This window comes from Durio zibethinus, chromosome 26 (assembly GCF_047325235.1).
Source record: "Durio zibethinus cultivar Kanyao isolate XHJ-2024 chromosome 26, ASM4732523v1, whole genome shotgun sequence".
NCBI classification, from domain to species: Eukaryota; Viridiplantae; Streptophyta; class Magnoliopsida; order Malvales; family Malvaceae; genus Durio; species Durio zibethinus.
Genome location: NC_143187.1, coordinates 8,529,387 through 8,553,866, shown reverse-complemented (window position 1 = coordinate 8,553,866; position 24,480 = coordinate 8,529,387). Strand labels below are relative to the sequence as shown.

General features: G+C 31.1%; 2 pseudogenes; one reads left to right on the top strand and one right to left on the bottom strand.

The window, feature by feature from the left end:
- Window positions 1-10,859: 10,859 nt before the first annotated feature.
- LOC149511313 (precursor of CEP14 pseudogene) lies at window positions 10,860-11,573 on the top strand (annotated as a pseudogene).
- Window positions 11,574-17,784: 6,211 nt separating this feature from the next.
- LOC111274227 (uncharacterized) lies at window positions 17,785-22,580 on the bottom strand (annotated as a pseudogene).
- Between the last annotated feature and the right edge of the window lie 1,900 nt (window positions 22,581-24,480).

The following is a 24,480-nucleotide window of genomic DNA, read 5'->3' as shown; positions in this document are numbered from 1 at the left end:
ATGTACTTTTCAAATACTTAAGTGAAAGTGAGCTTTTCATGTTTATACCATGATTTTCCCTCTTTTTCTATATATTATGAGAAAGAATATATTTTCAACTAAGCATAAAACTGGTAACGAAGAAATAAGCAAATTAAGAGGAAAAGAATTAGAAGAATAATGGAAGGGAAAGGTCTCTTATCATGTATGTATGTATATATATATATATATATATGTGTGTGTGTATGTGTGTGTGTAATGGAAAGCTATTTAGCCCCTAATTTTGATTTTTAAAAAAAGATAACCAAAAAGAAGAAAAGATGGGTTTAGAGACAAATACATCATAAACCATGAACTTTCGGTTGCTTTTACATAAAGATAAAGATGGTGATTGCATCCTCTGGAGCTTTAGTCCAAGAACCCAGATCACCAAGTCACAACATTTGTCTAATAAGGAGTGGTTAAAAAAGGACAACATTTCCAATTATATTGCGTAGTAAATTTTTATCAATGAGATAGTTTACTTATAATTTTCACCTCCCACGGTTACTTTCGGTATATGTGCTATGTTTGCCAGCCAATACTTGAGCTCCTTAAGACTCTTAAGTCAGAATTAATTATCTCCATCAAGAGTTTTGAAATGTCGCTCAATTAAAGTTTCACATTGTGTATTAGATTTTTTTTTTCTTGTTTCGAACGTTTTTCTTCCAAGAATATAACATGATTTTATTAATCAATGCATTATAGTAAGTGAAATTTCTTGTGTATGTAAATTCATGAAAAATATGGATTAAACCAATTCAATAATTATTCCTGCCATAGCCGCAGGATGAATTCAAGCATGAAACTAACATTTAGAACAGTAAAGCCATCAAAATTGACTGGCCAGTTAAAAGCATGGTAATCCAGATTTCAGTTCTTAGATTCTAAGATCATTGTGCATGTCACTAGCTAATTGCTAGATCTTCCCATGACTTTCTGGCTAGTTTGAACCCTTAAATCCAACCTCATGTGAAATTTCTAAATCTCTTAAATTATGGAGCTAGCAGAAAAGCAGTGTAGGAGTTAATTAGCGGGACTTAAACCGGTGTCAAAACATTTTGTGGCACAGGGAAAATAATAAGCAAACTGACAGTTGCAGAGCAGACAACTTGTTCATATTCTCAAAACTGATAAGCAATTGGGATGTGTGCGGTTCGAAGTCAAACGAGATAGGATTTGAACCGTTGGATTTGGGGACTTCAGTGTAATGCGGTAGGGAGAGATACCGTTGGATGCAAACGTGGCATGGAAGAAGAGGAAATTTTTGTGGTCTAATGTTTCTAGCCAAAAAATAAAACGTGGCTTAATGTTTGTATTAGTAATTATGATTAAAGAAACCAAAAGAACACTTTCATTTGCTTCAACAAAATGTGAAGTCTTTTCTTCTATTTTTCTGCTTGATATGGTATGATTTGTTTAGCGTTTTGAGAAGACGGAATTTCTCTCTTGTTAAATAAAACCCATTGAAATCTCATGAGAAAAATGAAGAATTTTCAGGTTCTATTTGGTTTAGGAAACATATCCATTTTCTGTTTTCATTTCTATGAAAAAAAGAATGTTTGGTAAATGTTTAGAGAAACTGCTTTTTAAAGAATGAAAATAAAAACTTAACCAATTTCGAGAATAAAAAAAATTTTATTTTCGTCATTTTTCAAAAAAATAACAGAAACAAAAGACAATGATGAAAGCATGGGAGCTGCTCTCACATTTACGAATTTCTTTGCCCTTTAGAGCTCAAATCCTCCGAAAAACAATTGTATAAAGATGTACACCGCAAACTTATAAGTCCATGTTGTTTTATTATGAACGTGTTCTTTCATAAGTTAGTTATTTAATGATCATTATAGGGCTCATATATATTATTGTCAGAAATAAAATTTTCAATATGCCAAATACATTTTCATTACTTTTATTTTTAAAAAATAATTTTTCATCTTCATTAACCAAATACATTTTCAATTAAATTGAAAATAAAAAGTGAAAACTATTTTAAAAAATAAAAATATTTATAAAAATCAAACTCTATTTAAAATCTGACACTTCAAACATTATATAAACTTGATTATAATAAGAAATAATGATAATTTATATCGTAACGGTTCTAAAGCCGTTCGACAAATTTGAAAAAAAAAATAAAAGAACAAAAAATGGAATTATCACCAATTTTTTTTGTTAGGTGCGATTGACCACCTATTAAAATTTATCCTTCTAATAAGATTTTAAAATTAATTAAAGTTTATTAAAAGGATAATTTTATGGTCTGCAGAACAGTCTGAATTTGAGAGTCAGTTACGTCTGAAAATGATTAGTACCCCTACAACGTCTGTTTAAAACGATATCAATTAACTAAATGTTATCCTTTGATTTTGATAAAAAAAATAGTCTTATATTCGGTGTTGAAAAAAATAATTTTCTTGATTTTTTATTTATTGAAAAATTTTTTTTATTGATGCTCAAATTTTATTAAAGAAAAATAAATTAAAACCTTTTTATTGAAATAGTTCTTAAAATATTCAATTACATTGGTAACATTAGAAGAACTCTTTTTCACCTAGAGATTTCTTAGGCATCGCTTCTCGGAATACTTTAAAATCTCATCATCAATGGCTCAAATTTATTTTTCATAGAATAATATGCCATGCATGCAATGCAAACAATAATACATTAATGCATACATTTTATTTTTTTATTTAAAAATTGTATTGATTTTTATTAATATTTTCATTTAAAAAAATTTTGAAGAAAAAAAGAATTTTTATTATATTGAAGACTTTTATAAATATTTCAATACACTGATAGTATTTAAAAATATATTCTCACTTAGGGATTTCTCAAAGCATCTCTACTCAGAATACTTTTAAAATCTCATCATCGGATAAAATTTCTTTTTTTTCTCATTTTTCTTATTACTTGTTCTTAATTTATTAATTAATTTTTATTTATTATTTTATAACCAAAAAAGAAAATTTTATTGTATTGAAAAGTTTTTTTATAAATATTCTAATACATTGGTAGTATTTAAAAAAGAATCTTCTCACCTAAAAATTTCATAGGTATCACTACTCGGAGTACTTTTGAATTTCATCGTCAGATAAAAATTTTTTTTTCTTACACTTTTTATTAATTTTGTATTATTTTATAAGATTTATTAACAAAATTATAAATTTTTACTATATATTTCATTATTTATTTTTATTAATTATTATTATAAAACAACAAAAATTTAATCTAGTAAATTTAAACATTTTAACATGCATAAATATTAATAATAAAATTTAAAATTACAAAAATAATATTTAAAAAAATAAAAAAAATCACTTGAACCGGACCGATCAACGGTTCAATTAACAACAGTTCGATTCTAATGGTTCGAGTCGATTTGGTTAGACTGGTCAGGCTTGGAGCTAAAGGGAGTCAGGTCAATGGGTCGGTTTGCGCAGATCTCAGGTCGGATCTGGGTCCATGCACAGATCCTCTCCTTTAGCAAAATGACGTTGTTTTAGCCATTTCCTTAAATGACGTCGTTTTGAATCTCAACCTTCTATAAAAGCTAAATTTTTTTTTTCTCTCATTTTTCCCTCCCCTCTCTTTCTATCTCTCCCCTTTCTCAGAGCTTTTTTCTTTAGACAGATCGATCGATGGTCGTCCGTCGTGTCAGCTGTCATGCTTCACCATCGATCGCCTATCATCGACGTCGAAAAGCTTCCAAAACACCCCGAAGCTTCATTTCTTTGTCTTTTTCCCAAATTTGATGTTTTTTTCACCGGAAACAACCTTGATCGGCGTAGATCAGGGCTCAAAGTTTTGGCTTTCTTTATTTTTTTCTCTTTTTTTTTTTAAAATAAAACTCAAACTAATTATCTTTCTTTTTTGTTATAGGTACCTTTTTGGCGCTGGGTTCCTCGCGATTCGGAGAAAACTATGTTTTTTGTTGATTTTATTGTTTTTTTTTTGGCAAGTTTTTTTTATTTTTGTTGTGGCTAGGAGTTTCGGTGCTTATGGGTTTCTAGATGTAGGAGGCTAGAGTTTTTCTGAGTATAGAAGGCTGGGACTTTGTTAAGTGAGGGAGAGCTGGGGTTTCTGGGTGTGAAGGCTGTGATGGGGGTCAATGGTAGTGGCCGAATAAGGGCTAGGTCTAAGACTGGGGACCTTCTCAGTCTAAGCTTTTAGGTTTTCTGGATATCTAAAGTTTTGGGGGTTTCGGTTATGTTCAAAAGTAAGGTGTCTGAGCATCAAAGATGAAGTGCCTGAGGTCTTTTCAATCTGAGCTTTTGGGTTTTGTAGATATCCGAAGCTTTGGGGGTTTCGAGTGTGTTCGAAGGTAAGGTGTCTGGGCATAGAAAAGGAGTGCCTGGGGTCTTCTCAGTTTGAGCTTTTGGATTTTTTGGATATCCGAAGCTTTGGGGGTTTCGAGTGTGTTTGAAGGCAGGGTGTCTGGGCATAGAAGAGGGAGTGCCTAAGGTCTTCTTAGTCATTTTGATTGAGAGTTCAAACTGACTTTTGTAAAGATCTAAGATTGACAGCACATATGGCTGTGGCATGTTGGTTTAAAAGTGCTAATAGGGTGGATAAAGTTTGTAGGGTATAGGTAATCAGAGGGGTGGGTGGCCAATGGTGCTGTGCAAGGCACCACTGCCATCAGCCCCATTTGTTTTTTTTTATTTTTTTTGTTTTGTTTTTGTTTTGTTTTTATTTTGTTTTTTTATTTAATTAATAAATTAATAAAATAAAAGATAAACAGGCTTTGGGTTTAAAAACGAAATTGGACTTCGAGCCCTATCAAAATCGAGTCTTAGGTTCAGTTGAAATGAAATTACGCTTCGGGCTTTAGAATCTGATATATTTGATAAATTTTAAACTAAGATTCAATTTAAAAGCCCATACAAATTTGGTGTCTACAATTTATTAAGCGATTGGGTGCGAAATGGACTTATGATATTTACAGATTTATTTGTCTATCACATATTATTATTTGGATTCAATCACGTTAGTTTTAAATATTTAATCAGTTAATAAATTTTTTAATTTAGATATTATATTAAAAAATTTTAAAATTTAGATATCATATTTAATATTTTATTACAATTCAAGATTATCATAGCATAAACCCTTTATTTAATAATAAAAATATTTTTGTTTAATTTTAACTTTAAAGATAATTAAAATATTAATATTAATATTTTATTTTTTAAAAATTATTTTCAAGCTTATTCAAGTCAAATGGGCATAGCCATGTCAAGCTTCCGGCTAGAATTTCAAAATGCTAACTAGGCCTTGTCTGAATGACTAGATCCATAAATACTTCTCATAAAAGGTATCTCATCTTTTGGTCACAGTGTAGAGTAGTGATATGGATGTTTTTGTAATAAACCCATATCAATTCGATTCGAATTGGTTCGAGTCAATTTATATGAAAATCGGGGATAAATTAAGAACGGATTTATGATGCTTTATTTCAATCCACTTTATTATGTATGTAAAAATATATATTTTATTATTAATTTAATTTTATATTTATATATATATGTATGTATTTTCATCAATTTCTTATTAAAAGTTTTGTATTAAATGAGTCTCATAAAAAAAATAAAATAAACAAATTTATTTTTATAAACTATACTTTGTGAAATTAAGAAACAAATTTATGTATTCATATATCACTCCCATTTAGCTTCTTTTTTTTTGTTTTTTGTTTTACTTTTTTAAATTAAGTAAATTTTCCAACAAAAATATCAATGAATAGAGATGATAAAACAAAAAAAAAAATTTGATCCACCATAAATTGCTGGCACCTTCCTAATTTATGTTAAATTTTTTAGTTTTTGCTTAGCTTAAATTAGTTTTTCTTTCTTTGCTTTTTATTTGTTTGTATGTGAAGTGATGTGAAGATACTAAATGCGATGGCCCTTGATAATCTTTGCCTCTTCCTGTTTTCTTTAAGTTTAGTATTGGGTTTAGTTTATTTAGTTTATGATCCAATTGAATTCTGATTTTTTTTTATTAAGTCTTTTTGGGTGCTTCAATCTTTTAATTCTACGCACATTTGGTACTAAAAGGCTTGTTTTATGAAAATAAACACTTGATGTGCCTGCCACCCTTATATACTTGATTGCATGGTAAAAATGAATCTTTCTTTATAATAATCCAACACCTCTCCATTAACATGTACGGTCAAGAAAATACTATTAACTTTTTTCTATGATATCATGGATTAAAATTGGCCTAGAGAGCAGTCCCTTTAACTTTCATGTGTGTAGATCTTAAACAAGATTATGCCAAACATGATTGTGTTTAGGTTTCCAATTGTCCTTGACTTCAAATTTTGCAGTTAAACTTTTCTGGCATTGCTTATAAATAGCTTCAGAACTACTAATTTGAAACTTATGTTTGTAATAGACACTACTTCACAAGGTAATGTTTCTTTAGTAATGCATTTTTTTTGTGGTCTGTCATCTGCGACAATCATTTTCTTGTTATAGTTTAAAGAACAAAGATTGTGTTGGCAGTAGTAATGGCACCACTGTCATGCATCAAAATTATTGAGAACCAATTTATTGGCTTTGAGATTGAGAGCTTCTTTTTCAAATTTGACAGTTTCCTAGCCGATGTTCCGGTCCCAGGAATAGCTAGCTTTATCCCAAACTAGTACAACACACAGTGTCCGAAACCCTTACAAAAACTTGTATTCAAAAAAAGTTCTAATCCCGGTAACCAAACAACAACAGGTTTATGGCGGCAACTTATTGCGGATTGCGTGTGAAACAACCAACAATATTGAAGAATTTTAAGAGCTAGCATCAACACACATTATTATTCAGTATTATGTAATTTGGCCTTTCTGCTTGGGACTTCGTGAGATGAGGTTAAGGGTATGTATAGAACAAATCAACTCTATTTTCAGCTTCTTTGTTTTGCGTCTGCATCAAAACCATTTCCATTTTCTGATGCAGGTCAAACTTGTAACAGGGGACAACGCTGTCCGATCGTTCCTTGTTAATTTGAATGTGAGAATTCTTGGTAAAAAATTTTTGCTACGTAATGGCTTCAAGATATATAGTTTTTCTTTAGTTTGGGTTTGTTCCTACTGAGGTTACTTTAAATATCAAGAAAAAAATCTTAATCCTGCGCCAAGACACTTCCCCTTTAGCCAAACAGAGACAATTACTATGTTTGTTTAAGGTTTTATTTAATGATCTTCAATTTTCAACAGGTCTTTGTCAAGTAAAAGATCTGTCCTTTTCCAATTTTTACATTGCGTGGGACCATGTGGATCGTAATCTTATTCTTTTCCTTCACGATTTTGACTTGGGCAGTTTGGCCTCATGCCAATCAGAGCTTCAGCTAATAATTTTATTCAATTTTATAGCTAGGTTAAACCAATAAAATTAGCTCCATTTGGCGGTGGCTAACATTAGTTAGATAACGGTCACGGATATAATGCTGATATAATTCTTCTAAGAATTATCTATGACATAAGCCCACTGCATTGATTTGAAAGAATTGTCCAGTAAAGGGGGCCAATTACTAAACATCGGCCAAAATCAGTTAGTATATTTAATATTATCTTCAGATTTCAAGCATTTAACATGATTTGTTTAGACCCAATTCCCAACTAAATAAGTTACCCTTGCCATACGTAAGTTTTTATCATGTCATGAACCAAAAGAACAGCTAGAACTTTTTTTTTTTCTTTTTGAAACCATGGAAGAATACAACAATTCAAACTCTTATACAACAGCCAAAATTAAAAGACGATGGTATTGCCAAAGAACTAATTGCTCTTAGAATTCCCAAAGCTAACAACTCACTTCCATCAATCCTTGAATAATTCAAGATTAGAAATGTAACTTTGAATAATTAGTGGTGCAAGTCAATTTATTTAAGAAAGATGAATAATTCACTTTTACCTAGTATAACTAAAAAAAGTAGATATGAATTTCTCTTGTACTAACAAATAATGATAAATTTGTAGCTTAATTCAGTTGATTCATATAACTATTTTTAAGAGATAACATCTAATAAATTTAAAATTCAAATATCAAAACTTGTAACTCATTTACCATTCTCAAATAATTATCTCTTTTGTATCAAAAAAATAAACAAGTAATGATAGAAAATTTCATTTTTTTAATGTTGTAGATACTCAATTTTTTATTATTATTTTTATTCAATGTGCTTTAGATAAGAATACTAAAAAAAAAAGCAGAGTTTTAGTCCTAATAGAACTTTGGGATAAAGAGGTTTATATTTTGAAATTAGGTTGATAAGAGGATTCCTTAAAAATTAAAATAAAAGGGATGAATAGATAGGTTTTTTTTTTATTTTAAAGGATTTTTAGTTTTTTTTTTTAATTTCTTGATTGACCTGGGACTTAGTTTTTGTGATTTAATCCTTATAAAAACCTTTGATCACACACATTGAAAGGGGGAAGAAAAAAATGATTGTAATAAGAATGTATCAAAAATTTTTTTGAAGAAATTATAGTTTTTTTAAAGAAGTTCCTTTATAATTTTTCTGGCTAGAGGTTGAATTAGAGCCCATGTGGTGCCTTGGAGAATCTTAGGAAGTAGAAAAGCAATTAGGTTTTTTTGGGGATTTTTATGCATTTTTATTTTTTTGCAAATTTTTTGAAAATTATAGAATTTGGTTAAATTTTTTAGTGAAAATTAAAACTTTTCGGTGGCTTTCTGGCGATAAACCCAATTTTAGGCATTAAAATCTCAAAAATTGGCGAATGCTCAACTAGCGTTATTCATTTTTTAGAAAGAGAAACAGAGGAAAGAAGAAAAAAAGAGAGAAAGCAGGGAAGCATTTGAAGGAAAAAATTTTTTTTTACCTTTTATATCAGCATGAAGCAACACCGTTTTGGACTTTAAAAGTAAGTAGGATCCGCGCGTCGCCTAAGGTCCGAGCTGACCTGTAGTGTCTCGACTTGTTTGCCGACATTGTTGAGCCATTGTTGAGCTGTTGAGTCAAGCTTTGCATCGAGCTGCTTCAACCTGAATCTGTCTCTTGAGTCACACCCCATTCAAATTGAGCCAAGCCAAAGTAAGATAAGATTTTTTTTTTCTTCTTTTATCTATTTATTTATTTGTTTGTTTTTGTTTGTTTTTCATAAATCAATAGCATTTATTCAGTTATGTATAAGTTTTTTTTAGGAGAATTAAAATGTGAGAAAAGGAAAGTATTAATTTTTTAAAATTAAAAATAATAAAAATATTTCAAAAATAATACTTTTTGAAAGAAATAAAAATTCAAAAAAGTATTTTCTTAGGAAGGATTGAAATATCAATTTTCCTAAAAAGTAAAAAATTTTTAAAAATATTTTTTGAGAAAAAGTTAAAAGTATTAATTTTTCTTGAAAATAAAGTTTGCAAAAAATATTTTTTTGAGAAAAAATTAAAAGTATCAATTTTTCTTAGAAATAATATTTCAAAAAATAGAGTTAAGGAAAAGTTGAAATATCAATTCTTATTAAAAATAAAAATTTCAAAAATTATTTTTTGAGGAAAAATTGAAAGTATCAATATTTTTAAAAAAATAAAAAATTTTCAAAAAATGTATTTCAAAAGAAATGTTTTAAGAAAAAGTTGAAAGTACTAATTTTTTTTAAATAAAAAAATAAAAGAAGATTTTAAGAAAAGTTAAAAGTAACGGTTTTCTTTATAAAACAAAATTTTTCATAAAAAATGTATTTTAAAAATTTTTTAAAAGAAAATTTAAAAGTATGAATTTTTCTTAAATAAAAATCTTTTCAATTTCAAAAAATACATTTGAGAAAAAAGTTGAAAATATCAATTGTTTCTTAGATAAAGGCATTAATTTTTTTAAATAAAAAAAAGAAAAGAAATTTTAAGAAAAAGTCGAAGTATTAATTTTTTCTTGAAATTTTTTTAATATTAAATAATCCCATGACGGAACCTATAAGAAAAATAATAGTTTTTTTGTTTTCTCTTGAAGTAGAAAAATTTTTTTAATTTGCTACAAAAAGTATTGGAGTGAATTAAAAATAATTTTTAATAATTAATTATCTGGTAAAATTTTTTAAAGCTTAATGGATAACACTAAATCAAGTTTATACCATCCTTTAAAAGGTATTGAGGGATGTTATAATCTTTCTCACATGTAACTGTATTCTCAAATTTAATTTTGATTTTGTAGAAATTAAATTTACCTTTTTAAAGATATCTGAATCAAACTTAAGATTTTTCTTTAAAATGAATTAGATTCAATTAGATGACCACTCACACCTAAACAAAAAAAATTAATAATGACTCCATAAGTTAATGTCTAGCTATAAGTCACTAATATATACATTATAACAAATATTTCTTGGTCATAATAAGAAATTAACCTAAGATTGAGCGGAATTTCAAAGATAGAATATTAAGTCATGACATCAAAATCAAACACTTTAGTGCTGCACTAGCGTAGTTGAGCCACTGCCACGAAGCCAAAACAAAACCAAATGTTTGGACCAAAAATTAAGAGTTTACGGTGCATGAATTTGCCATGAAATTGGCCGGTGGCTTATCTCAATCCCTTCCCTTACTCCTTTTTCCTCCACCTCCACTCGGCCTTTTCTACACTCATTTTATTAGTATCCAAATTTTTTAGTAATACCTCCATCTAACGGTCATAATTTAATTAATCTGATCAATTTTATTTCCACTCTGAATTAACTTGTTTCTCTTCATTTTCAAACTCTAAATTTAGTGTTCGACTCAAACCACATTTCAACTTGTCCTCCACGTTCTATTTACAGCCGTCACGCGTTGGTTCATTGCATTTCTCACTTTATCTTGCTCGGCTCTCTCTATATATTTGTGCACCAAACCCATTTTCAAGGCAGCAAACAAGTTCCTACATTACAACTTCTCTTTTAACGTTTTTTTTCCTACTTCACCAACAAAACCCAGACTCCATTTCTCTTTCTTTTTCTTCTCTGTGTCTCATTGATCTGCATTTGCCTTGCACAATATATGGCTCGTTTTAGTTCTCTGGTTCTCATTTTCTTGGTGATCTTTGCTTCATTTATGCCACAAATAGAAAGTAGGAAGCTACTTAATACAAGGGAAAGCAAAACAAATGCTCCTTCTTTGTTCGCGAGCTTGGCGCTGAATGCCCTTTTAAAGGGCACAGTGCCAGCTTCTGCTCCTGGCAAGAAGGGTCACGCCACGCTCAATAACGAGAAGCTCTTTGCCCGGCACCTTGCAGTCATTGATCGGATTCTTCAGTCTGTTCCAAGCCCTGGCGCTGGCCATAAGTCTCTCCCCTGAATCTCTCCCTAGTTTTCCATATATATTCATTCGTAGGCTTCTTTTTCTTGGTTTGAATATCAGCTTATGTCTACAATGTTGACTTTTTTTTTTCTTTTAATTCTTTCTGATTACGTTTAGATTATTATATATTGTACTCGTATTTGTAAGCGTATAGTCATAGTCAGTCAGTAAGGCTTTTTTTTATTCTTTATTTCAAATTATATATCCTTCATTAGGATTGATTTTGTTATATCCCTTTGATCAATGACATTGTCTTATGGTTTAGAGTTATATTTACATTTCTTAGAATTTGGAATCCTCTCTCTCTTTCTTGTATTTATTTTGATCAATTCCCTTCATAAATACAGGTCCATGAACGACAATGGCGTTGATTAAAAAAATTGAAGAAAATCATCAAAAAATAAAAAAGAAAAGTTATAACCTAGTATCTGAATAATATGCAGTAGTATTATCTTTGTCAGTTTGCTATTGATTAAGATATGTAAACATTAAGTTTAAGCCTAATTTAATTTACTTTTCAAATACTTTAGTCAAAGTGAGTTTTCATGTTTATACTATAATTTTCCACTCCCATTTCTTTTTGGGTATGATAATGAAAAAGATTATATGTCCAAGCATAAATCTGGTAACCAACGCTAATATAGAAAAAAACGAGAAAAGGGGAAAAGAATTGGAAGAAAAATGGAAGGGGAAGGTCTGCTCATCATGTAGACATATATAATGGCATGCCATTTGGAATAATCAATTATTCAACTTAATTAATGCAGTATTCTCTGTGAAATTCTTGTATTGCTTAATTTATGAAAAATTATTTGCTTAACCCAATTCCTGCCTTAGACGCATGATGGATTGAACTAAAGCATGAAACTAGCATTCTAGGACACTAAAGCCATCAAAATTGACCGGGTTTAGATGCATGGTAGTCCAGATTTGGGTTCTTGACTGGTTACGCCTTGTGCATGTCACTACTAGCTAGATCTCCCCGACTTTCTGGCTATATACAGACTTTCTGACTACTTTGAAATCATGGAATTCCAACCTAATGCGGAATTTCTTAATCACTGAAATCATGGAAGCTACCAGGTAACTTCTTCTACAGGAGAAGTAGTGTAGGAGTCAATTAGAAGGACTTAAAGCAGTGTTATGGCACAGTGAAAATTACAATATGCAAAATGAGAGTGCAGAGAGCTCTGTTTATGTTCTCAAAACTGATAAGCGATTGGGATTTGACAGAGAATTATAATCAGTGACAAATCAGATATACCAGGTTGAAAGGAAAAGCAAAAGATATGTTTCCCACACACGACAACAAAGCCACATAGATTACATGATCTTTTGTCCCAAAGTTTGGCATGATAATTGTCACACTGCCTTCAAATTTTTTGTGTTTTTGAATTTGGGGTCATGGACTAATGTTAATGTAAGATTAATCACTTCTAAATGACATAAAATTAAGGCATAACCTATGATCATTAACGACTAATATTACAAATTATCTCAATCAAGACAAACTGCATTTTTGGTCATAGGTTGATTAGAATTACCGATGCTGCCATGGTTTAAAGTGATCTACTGATCTGGAGGAAAGCAAAAAAAGTGGTTGATGACGAGATTAACCCAGTTGATAAGCTAGATAATTTTCGTAGTTAAAAGCGTCCTGTCCGCCAATGATAAAAAATGCAAAACGTAATTTTGCCATGTCCATACCAACACAAGGGCTCCACAAAACCACCAGTCACTTGCAAAAACAGGAGCACATGAAATCAAATCGTTTTGCAAATGTTTGAGGTTCAATCGACCATCAATTGTCCAAATCTTTTATCTGTAACAACAGAGATTGGCAAGAAACATGCTTATGTTTAACAGTTGATTTTTTTACTCTGATCGGTTGTTTTTCATTCTTTAATATTATATTATATTATATTATATTATTCCTCATTCTGTAATTAGATTGAGAACATAATTGCTTGCCAAAATTAATTTATCCAAGTGTGACAAAAGCCTGGGATAAAACATGAATCTCTACGTCGGACTTCAATTATTTATCCAAACTGTTTGATTTAAGACAGTATTTCTGTCTTAAATGATGGTGGTAACCTTAATTTATGGCATGAAAAAGTGAGGAGATGATAGACTTTGAAAGGTTTTTTTTTCTTTCAACTGATCTTGCCTAGCCAATTAAACATTGCCTCAGTTAGACTTTAAGTGAAAAATGTGATAACGTAAAATATAATGTTAAAGCAGGGAAGGTAAAGAAGGGTCTGATTTGTAATAAGAGTCAAAGCCTTAAAGGGCCACCATGTGAGCAGCCTGCCAGAAAATCCTTGACGGTTTGACCCCATGGTTTATACCACACGTGTATCATTTTCCTTACCTAAAACTTCCACTCGTGTTTGACAATCCCTAGTCTAATTAATTAGTCCACCCTAATTGCGTTGTTAATAATGTGAGAGGTCATGTTCTGGATACCAATTAGACTAAATGCATGTTGACAATTTTTTTGACAGAATGAACCCAATTGAGAGGATCCTATTAGTTATAAAATTTTCGAGGAAAAATAACCTTTAAGTGGAAGAGAAACTTGACACGTTTTTTGGGCAATTAATCTCTAGTCCCAACCAAGTTTCGAAATCGTTGGTCGGCTTTGCAAGCCAGATCCCGTCCTTTCCTAAAGGTTAAATCTGGCTGACAAATGACAACAACACTTGGGGGAGTGGGATCTTGAATCACTTTTAACGATCGATGGTCCAAAACATGAAAAAGAAAGCGTTGCGTATTGGTTGCTTTTAAGATCTTGAGCCGTCACAAATGGGGCATGTATATAATTTTAGTTGCTTTTAAGATCTTGAGCCGTCTATTAGAAAAGAAAACCGAACTCCATCAGAAAATGAGAAAAAAAAAAGTAAAAAGGAAAGAAAACGTAACAATTGGAAAGTCTGCTGCCGATTTTTCCTTGTAAATCTCGTGACAAATTAATTTTGATCATGCATAAAAATAGTCCAAACAAGGTAAGTTAATCACAATTGTCAGTGGATAACTCCTGAACCTGAACCAATAAAACTTAAAACCTATGTTGTTGGGTCTGGCTCCCGTCAATTGCTCCTTTGTTACATAGCCAATAATTGCCAATACCATTTTAAGATTATTGGCATGAGGTTTGATTGAGTTTAAGGGTAACAAGGTTGAAAAATTAATCTATCAGGCTAACTGAGAAAAACGAAACATAATAAATGAGTTTTTTCAAGTATATACGATTCGACACATTTTACACATTACCTTCACATGGACTTTCTAGGAAACTTCAGAAAAGAGAGTAATAGACTAATAGTACCCACCAAGCATCGAAGGAAAACAAACGATAAGTTGAAATGTAGAATGTGATACTAAAATTAACTAATTAGTTCTCAAAGATTAAACAGGGTGAGAAAGAATATTAAAAGCTAAGTAGTATAGGACATGATTGCAATGAAAATGAAAAATTGATACAGATCGAATCTTACACCAGCTGCCACTAAAAAATGAGCTATATGTCTTTTGCCTTCTCTAGTTTTATTTTCTAAACAACCCGAATAGTGAAAAATGAAGTTCGACAAGAACCTGAGGGCAAGTGAAAATTTAAAAAGTTTTATAGGTGTCATCGCTGGCCAACTCCGGGGCTTGGTACAGAGATAAGTTCTCGAAAGCTTACAGTATCCACTTTTCTCAAGAGATGCCTCGTGGATATGGGTGCGGTATTGCCCCTGTGGCTTGGACCGGAAGGCGTTATTCCTCGACCCTTCATGAGAACACGAAAAACATTTTCATGTGATTCTTGCGGTGGAACATTATCATGAGCAGCTAGCATGTTCGGATTAGTCCCTTCAGTACTTGGTGACTTTGATGGTGTCAGATGCTGATAGATTCGAAGTGCAGAAACCGTTCTCGGCATGAGCATAGGAAATATCATGAAACTGATCAAGAAAAGTGTGAAATTGAAGGCAGCCATGATTTTTTTTTTCAAGGTTTTGGGGGGCAACAAGACTGGGGTGATTTGTGAACAATATGTGTTTGGCTAGCTAGGTATCTTTTGATTTATAAAAACAACTTTGAAAAGAGCTTAACTTTGTAGCGAATTAAAGAAGTTTTATTGCAAGATTGTTTCATCAGAAACCACAAAAAGTGTAAATAGGAAGAACATGCAAATAGGGGATTGGGGACTTGAGGACCTAGGGGTGGTGTAGGATAATGGGAATGAAAAGTTTACACTTTACAGTGTACTATAGCTTAGATGATAGCTACCCAATTTTCCATGACCCACGCCGGGATAAGAGGCAAAGTTGACAAATTTCAGAATTAGATGCTAATTACTGAAAGGAAAATCCTTTAGATTAAAGTAATTAAGAGGCACAAACAAATTTTAGAATAGATTCTTTAAGAGGATATTTAGCTAAAAAGATCGTGGGATTTTTAAGTGAGTAGTGCTATTTGGCCTGACAGTTTTCTTCCCTATTTGTTCCTATTAATGCGGCAAAATTTTATTGGATAATTTAAAAATTAGATATATATTAATTTATTTTAGGTAAAATTATTCATAAATACAATGCTTAGATCAAGAAGTTTATTATTATTATTATTTAAGTAATTAGGAGGAAAGAAACATAGATGAAGGGAAGATGTTAGACAGAATTCTTTGGTCAATTAATGCTTTGTAAACCTAAACATTGTTTGTCCTAGGAAAGCAGAGGTTCTGGGCAGCTCTTGCGGGCATATGTTCAGGAATGAAAAACTATAATCAGTTATCCTTCGGATACACTGAATCTGTCCAATATCTCTCGGTGCGACTAATTTAATTTGTCTTTGAGGAAAAAAAAGAAAAAGAAAAAAGAACTTTATATATATAAATCTGCTGACTTTGATCTAATTAAATCTCTCCCAACTGCCCTCCATGATAGAACATCATGAATATTGATCAGTCAAGGTTTAAAATTTTACAACAATGTATAATAGAAATTAAACTGCACAAATGTACCTAATAAGTAGGTTATTTTAAATCAATCTCCTAAACTACCTAGAATTTAAGGGTGATAATTGTACCTGCATGCCCGCCTTTGATGAAGAATAAAAATGGGACACCTTAAAAGCATGTGGTTGATCAGGTGTAGTACTATTATTTCTTTATAGTAAAGTAAATAATTGTCCTTATCATTGAATATGGGCGGTTAGGCCTTTAAACAAAGGACAGAGAGAAAATGAAGGGAATTTGACTTTTTGTATAAATCTTTAGTAACTTGTGTAAGAGAATATACCTTTTGAAATGTCGTGTGGAAAGATATACATAGAGTTGCTGGAATAAGAAAGAGATAAGGCTGCTGGCACGTCGCCGACGAGCATGGTTAGGTGTGCGATATATTGATGAAGATGTGATTGCTTTTGCAGGCGAGTTGACATTGAATAGACTAATATATAATCCAATCTATTTCATGGTTAATTCGGTGTGTAATACAAGATTTTGCCCCAGAAAATCATCAATATTTTTTTCCAAAAAGATGTTAAAAAAGAAGAGTTTCTTGATGAATAATTAAGCCCACCGTTTCGAAAGTTAGGGAGGGTATGTGCAAAAAGAAATGTGGAAAATCTAGTCTTTTTCTTTGCAATAATGTTCTTAGGTAGGGACAGTTTTGATTCAGCGCACATTCTATGTGTATATCACTGCCATTAAAAGATTAGATTAGCCTTAAAGTTTGAATGTTTGGTTCAAACAACAAAAAGAAAAAAAGGATTAATAAGAGGATCAGAAGTTAGAAGCATTGAATTATATTGGAAAGTATCTATATCGGGCCTAGACGGAGACGTTACTAAAGATTTAGAGGTGACCTAGTGTACATACGCTGCTGGTTTTGCTCTTGATTTCCATATCCGGAACTTTCACGTTATTGGTTTCATGATTTTAATTTATGATCAATTTCAAATGCTACAAAACAGTACGTTAGTTACTATAAAAATTTGCACCTAAGAAATCCTGACCAAAACTAAAAGAAAAAGAAAACCCAAAATTAAGTATTAAATATTAATATTGAATTATTTGAGTGAGGAAGGAATTCTTGCCCTTTTACGTAGAATTTTCTTTTAAGTTACTGTGATATAAATTTTTAGAAATACAGATGAGTTTTTTTTTTCTTTTTATAAATTTATAATTAACTAAGAGCCATATGAATCAATTGGCCTATTAACTCAGCTGGTTAGAGCGTTGTGCTTAATAACGCGAAGGTCGCATGTTTGAAACTTGCATGGGCCATTTCATTTAGTTTTTTTAACATTACCTTCTCTCCATTAAAACAGCTTCTCTCATTTAATTTTTCCTATCTAAAACAGTTTCTCTTTCTCTCCATTGAGCTTGGACCCTCGGAACCTCGGAACCTATGATCAATGCTGCCACTGTTGACAACTGGGATGCTCAACCTCTGGAGTTGCTCATGTATGTCAGTTATCAACATGGATTGAGTCAGCCTCCACCCTCATAGAAGAAATCCCATTTCACCAACAAGTCCTCCAATGCCTTAACCACCACTTCACTTGCAAATGCTCCTGATAATATTAATTATGAATGGTTAAACGTAAAAACAAATTATTCAACATGTTGCAGTAATTAACTCACCACATCTTCACCGTTTCCGAAATATTTTGAACTATGCTTGAACGCATCAAGAATAGCTACATATGGATTCACAATAGCAGCTATCTCGCTAGCGGATTGAATAAGCCTGCATACCAAGGCTAAATTTCATTATGCTTTTGCTTTGCCAGGGTATTACAATTATAAATGGAAATTGTGTGCTTTTGATTTAGTGCAAGTAGTATTAGCACAAATCAACTGTTCAAATGGAGTGGATTGCCCTACACTAGTAGCAGCACTACGCTGAGAAACTGGTTGAACCTTCCCGGGCTCTTGGATCACATCCGGTGAAGCCCAACTTCTTTCTTCCTCCTCATAGACTGTATCAAGGATTCCCAATCTTTCAATACATCATCAACATCATCATCCACTTTTGAACCACTAGACTGGCCTTGAGTTCTTTACTTTCTACAGTTTCTTGTTTCACAGATGTGTTTTCCTTGGAATTTCTATACGTTTTGCTAGTACCAAATTTTTTCATTGCTAAAGGAACAACAACTACCTGTGCCAAAGACACAAAGCCCAATTAGGATATTAGGACATGAAACATTAGAGACAAAAAAGAAACACCATTGGATGGTAGAACATAATTTACTACAGCAATAATAAGATGGAAAATATGCTGTACTAGTATTTACCAAAGGAACCCTGCAACAGCAACTATAACAGTCAATCTATTACCATCCACATGGTTTCCAATGACCTGCCACCCAAAAGTTGAAGCTGTGCCATTAATTAAGTATGCAATACTGTAAAAGCAAGCTAATCACCCAACTGTCCCCAGCAATTAATGAGGTGTAGTTAAGTATGCAATCTGTGAGAAATTACATTTTAAAAGAGTATGGGGAAGTCTTTAATCATCTCTCTTCCGATCCGACTTGTTGTCTGAAGTTCAAAATGCGGGTAAGATAACCATTTGTCATATGAAAAATGATACTGAGTGAAATTAAGGTTAATATGATCAGAAACCTAAGACATGATGAAGAAGGAAAGCAATCCTGCAGATCTTCCATAGTCAATAGGGAGGAAAATAAGAATCCTTTAGTCTGCATTTTCTTAGCAAAGTAGAGAACTCTTCATGGCAGCAAAGAGGAAAGATGCACATAGACAGGCAATTGATGAGGCAAAAGTCCATTCAAGGAATATCCAAAGCAGTCCACCATTAAAATTGTGATTACCATTCTGCATTGTGCCATCAGTTAGAACAAGAATTGAAGTATTCCACAAAAAAATTAAGTAAATTTAGTAAGGAGATCATTTCTTCCCAATCTATGGTTAGTCAGGTACCCAAAAACAACTAATCGGCAGCATCTTATTTTGATTTCTATATTTAGTAATTTGTTTTTACCTTGTTCCGTAGTGGCAAGTAGTGAAAACCTTGTGCAATTAGCATGGTTCCTAACATAGCACCCTGTATTAATTGCTGCAATGACACAGGTAACTCTATTTATGTTGCAAGTGCAAGCTAAATTGCTGTCCACGAACAAAGTAATAATACTATGAACTACTATTAGACTCCATTGATAATTGAAATATTTATCCACTTCAATATCAAGCCAAAGAAAAAGAAAAAATTGTGGTTGAATGTTTCAATCGTATGGGGTTGGATTGTAGTTGTAAAAGCTCTTGAACTTTTTTTTTTTTCTGTCATGTCCCTTTTCTTTCTTTCCTCTTCTAGGCAGCAAACCAATCTACATAAAATTGGTAATAAAAGCAACCAATGAGACCAAGTTATATAAAAGTACTTGCTGTGAGGAGACCAACCACCATACTCCACATCAAGAAACCTTCAATGGGTTGACTTACTTTGAGTAACTGCATGTAAAAGAAACTTCATCAGTTTTTTTTAACCACTAAATATTTGCTTATCCATTCAAGAAATCTTTGCATTGGGGTGAAGCTTCTGTTCGGTAAAAGTACAAACAAGCAAAATTAGGATTTAGAAAATGACATCTTTACCATACATCAGAAAATAAAGCATTAACAGTAGTACTGTTGCTTGCAGAGGTCGCTTCTGGAATGTATATGGTGCAAGCCATGATTGAGGCCTTCAAAGGGGTTAAAGCCTCTGACCCTACTGATGTTGAAAACTGCCATTAAAAGGAGAAAAAAATCATTTTCGAATGTCATTAAGAAAAACATGTGTTGTTAAGCTTATAAATTGTGTGCTTTCCATTGGATCATCTAAGCTGAAACGATCTCAATGCTTTCAAGGTTCAAACTCATGATCATTGCCATATACCTTGCCTTGCAAGTAAGTTATGAGCTGTACAACTTAGCTGCTTAGTTTCATTATTTCGTGGTGATTCATTTAAAAGAATGGAAAGAAGAAAAAAAGGGAGAAATTGGGAGACAAAGCGGGGCAGGAAGATTGTTGGCACCAATAACTGAAAATACCAGCGCAACAGTGGCAAAAGCTCCAATATTGGTATCCATAGATAAGTCTCCTTCCACTTCCGAACAACCCTGATGGCCAATTCAACAGGAATTTTCTCACACCAAATTTTCTTGAGATTAAAATGCTCCAAATTCACATTGGAGATATCCCACAAGGCCTAGATATTGGTTTTGTCATTACTTTGCCATTAATAGGCGTATACAAATATTGAGTTTTACGTATTGTTCTTGTTTTCCAGTTGATTGCTAGCTCTCGTGTTCATTGGAAAATACAATGTCTCAAGTGTCCATGACAACGAATGAAAGACACCCCATAAATCTATTACAAGAAAAAAAAAAAACACATATTTTACGAGAAAATAATCATTTAAGCAAATTAATGATTGATATTAGCATGACCAAAATATTTGTGTAACGTGGGTTTCATTTCAAAATGATGGGGTCCATCATATTAATTTGGTAGGAATTGTTGTAAGTAGCACTTAAAACATTAGCAGATCATCATGTAAACTGAAAATGTTTATAAATATCCTTAAAAATCAAAAATAAAAAATTTTAAATGAAAATTTTCATCTAAACATTTTAAAAAAAATTTTCTTAACACCCTTCGTTAATAAAATTAATAAACCTATTAATATCATATATATATATATATATCTATATATATAAAATAAATTAACATTTTTTAAAAAATCCTAAATTCGCTATAAAGATAAAATCGGAGACTATACACACTTGGAACATGCCATTGAAGGTGCAGTGCAAAGAGACATAAGGGAGCATTTAAGCGTTTATTCTTCTGCATATATATCATAGTCCAAATAAGTTTAATTTGAATTATTAACTTTTAAAACCAAAATATAAAACTTACAGGTCATAATTTTCACTATAAATTGCAAAGGCTACTAATTGTTCATTGTCCAGCACAAAATCAAATGTACTAAAAAATGGACCAAGGAAATAGTGGACTTCAAGTTCTTTTAGTCTTTTAAATTTGGCAGGCTTGGTTCTGACATGAATGCCATCATGTAAAGACGGCCTAGGACATATATATATTTGTGATATCTTTTAAAAAAAAAAAGGAACATTGGAAAATTAATAAGTGAATTAACTTGGGGTAGGTGCAAGTTTTTGAGGGCACATGTCCTACCATCTGTCCAATCCTTAATGAATTAATGGAAGTGGGTACCCCTTAATATCCATGTTTCTCTCATGTACATGGAACCAAAAAAATGAATTATTATTTTATTTTAAATTAAAAAAATAAAAGAAAAATAAGGGTTTAATTTATTTATGATTAATTACCTCGGAATTTTTTTTAATTGTATTATTGTACCCAAAACGAGTTAAATTATAGGATCATTGAGAAAGTAGGTATGCACTACTAATACACAATAATATTGACATTTTGTTAATAATATTGAACATAGTTATAAATAATGAATTTCTTAGCTATTTATAGGATATATTAAACTACAATTCACAAAGAATAATTTTTTAAAATATTTTAAATTATTGTATTTATAATTATAATATTATAATTTGAACAATTAAATCTAAAATACCTAAAATTAAATAAACCACATTTAATTGCGGTATTCTTAAAAATACATGATGGTTATTGTTTTTATATTTTAATATGAAGAAAAGTGGTATAGTTTGAGCATCATACTTTATTCCAACTCACATCTATTTATTAATTATAAACTTGATCAAGTATCATCAAACATTATTGAAGTGCCATCCCAATTTTTTTCAACACAAAAATTTTTTAAATATAAGAGAGAAGATTCTAAAAAGATATGAATAATTGAAGATTATCCAAAAAAGTGAAATGCATGGTAGGCAAAAGTTTGTGCTTTTATCTAAAACTTTTTTTATAAAAAAAAAATCACAGGTTATGAGATTTACGAAAGAAATATTATAACGTTAAAAATCGAATTTTAATTTTATGAAATTCATTATTTTTAAAAAATAAATGAATTATTTAAGCTAAGTTCACGTTCAAACTTCTTGATTATTTTTTATTATTCTTTTCCATGTTTGTCAAATCTTTTTCTTTGATTTCTATAATTCGTTTTGCCGACTTTAATAAACGAAAGAATATGGAAAGTTGAATTGGAATTTTGGAATTTCTCTCTTTCTCTCTCTCCTATCCAAACCGATATATTTGTTTTCTCCAAACAATTACCCTTTATTAAATGTTTTTTGGCTCCATTCCCCAACATCGTAAAGAAATTAGGCAAACGACATCATTTGAGTCAACAAAAAACACTCACCAATCTGGTCTGAGCCTAACCAGTCTCTCTGGTGTCTGGTCACATCCACATTAAATTTTTATACCCCTTTGTTTCTCCATAATTCCATCCAAACCATCATCTGTCCTTAATTCTAATCCGTACAATTTGTAAGGGTGAAAATGACATTTCATATCAAAAAGAAAAATCTTGTTTCTCAGCCCCCCAGCCACAGGTTCCTCAATCAATACACAAAACCAATCTCGGCGTTTGTACGAGAAACAGCTCTTCCAACCACGTCCTGCCACCTATAGCTGTGACTTCACCAATGACGTAATTTCCTTCCAGGTCATCGCGTATTCTGCCTTATCCGCAGAAAACTTTTGTCCGCCACGTGGTGACGTCGTGAACAGGGGAAGCCGAATCAGGGGCGTCCCACATGGCTATATTCAGGTACTGCTGTGGATCACTGATTTATCCAGTCTTTTTCAATTATTTAGTGTCACGGATGTAAAACTTGAAAAGTTTATTACGTGTTAAAAAAGCAGTCGTTAGGCTTATAGGGTTTAGGCCAACCCTGCGAACACGTGATTGCTTTATCCTTTTTCTGAAGATGACGCGTGGGGCATGGGGTAATATGAACAAAACACGTAGCCATGTTCATTGACAGCCACGTAAGATGCTGGCTCTGGAGAAGAGAGTAAGAGCGCGTATATTTTCCAGCTGGCATTACTGGGTAGTCAGCTGGCCGACCTTATCCTTTTGCTTTTTTATATTCCAAATTTTGTTTATCTGTTTTTTTTTTTCAAAAGGGAGAAGCACTCGTAGGAATTTTCTGCTATGCCGCAGGAGGCTTCATGCCGCCCAAAAACACCAATCTTTTCATGCCACCTGGAATTTAACATGACAACCAAATTAGTAAAAACCGGTAAAGTGGCACTGACAATTTTTTTTTTTTTACATGAGATAAAATATTAAGGATAATAAAAAAAATTTGTGCGTTTAAAAGTAAATTTTATTTCATTAAAAATTATTTTTAAAAAGAGAAATTATTTAAGTTAAATTTTAGGTTCAATAAACATGAGTATTTGATAATTAGATGATAATAGATACTTTGTAATCAATTACTTCAATTATTTAATTTATTATATCAAATAAAAATATTTTATAATTAAATATTTAACGAATTCAAATGAAAAACTTTATTATTAATATAAGGCTTGAGTAGCAACTTTTTCTTTTTAAAACTCATTTAATTTTTTAATTGATAGTATCATATATATGAATTTGAGGTTCGATTAATAAAAATTAAATAAAATTAAAACATATCGATGATCATTTATTGAAATCATTTCAAATATATAATTTACAATCATTTATTTTAGATTATCAGATATAATATATTTTATCTTGATCTGAATGATTAAATAATCTAGTTATCACAAATTTTATTCTTACCAAAAAAATAAAATAAAATAAAACTAGAATAAAAAAGGGCAAAAAATTGAACCGAAAATTTATAGTAATATTTTGTTAGGTAATTTTAAATCAAACTATTTATACCAACATTAATATGGATTATTAGTCCATTTTCTTAATTGTAATTAATGTCTATTTCTATTTAATATGTCACAACAGATCCCTTGAACATTTCTATTACCTGACATAAAATAACCAAGCAATTTTTCATGGATAAATAAATTGATTTATTCCTGCTAAAGGAAATCTTAAAACCAAGTAGTACTTTTTTTTCTACATAAAGTTATTTAAAAAATTTTATACTAAACTATGATACATTTAATTTTATTTTTAAATAAGACTATTATATCTTAAATTACTTTTTTTATCAATTAATATTTGATATATTATCAATATAAATTTTTAATTTCAT